The following is a 1,042-nucleotide window of genomic DNA, read 5'->3' as shown; positions in this document are numbered from 1 at the left end:
GTGTAACCTTCTGTAAAGATAAAATTAACAAAATGTTACACTCCGTTTCACATTATCATTGATACATTTTTAGCAGAATAAAATGCAGGAACAGAACCTCGATTTTAAGGGCTGAGATTAGTTTGGGCATAGTGTATCTATTCTTACATTATGGTTTGGGACGCAAAGTTTAATCAGATTCAGAATAACAAAGCAGCCGGTCGCAGATAAAAAAATTATACGTGCAACGCAATGTTGTAAGAAAACGCTTACAGACCTCTTTTAGTTCAAAAAAATTCTCGCTTCGCGTATCCTTGGTTGATAAAAGGCACCTTAACATCATTTGGTACGTAAACTTTAATCATGTCATGATAAATTAATATACTCAGACCTCGACTCAGACGGTGCGCTTTCAAATATATCATTAGCATTACATAGTTATAAATTCAATGGCATTACAATAAACGTGTAAACAAATATAGAAAACGAGCTCCTGGGTATGGCTATATAGCGCATGTGCAAAACCACATTTTGAAGCTGGTGGTAGTTGCTTTTATTTCAAGTGGTATGTATGAAACATCATTCAATTGCTTCCATAAATAAGACAGTGGGCACTGCACATCATGCACAAAACCAAATTTGGAAACTGGCGCGACATTTGTTTTATTTCCAAGTGCCTATGTATCAAATTTCATTTAAATACCTTCATAAATAAGAAAGTTTGGAATTCGGTTTATAAATGGTCGAGATGCGAAGAGGGCACTGTGAATGCTGATCGATTAGGTCAACTTTTGGAATTGCGTTTGATATGGCTAAAGCTATGCGCATATTGAATTCCATGACATTCGGTTCATAACTAACGAGATGTCAAAAGGGCCTTCTTTATTTTTTGACCTACCTTCCCAATTCACGAACTCCAATCTACAAATTTGATAAAGAATTTAATAAAGAAATTCGTGTACGAATTATCGTGCAACGGACGGACGGACCGACGGACAGGCACAGCAAAATTACAAAACCCGCTATAGGAGATCGTTAATAATACGTTAATAATTAAACTTAC

Source organism: Photinus pyralis, unplaced genomic scaffold (genome assembly GCF_008802855.1).
Source record: "Photinus pyralis isolate 1611_PpyrPB1 unplaced genomic scaffold, Ppyr1.3 Ppyr1.4_LG2, whole genome shotgun sequence".
Classification (NCBI taxonomy): Eukaryota; Metazoa; Arthropoda; class Insecta; order Coleoptera; family Lampyridae; genus Photinus; species Photinus pyralis.
This window is presented reverse-complemented; position numbering follows the sequence as displayed.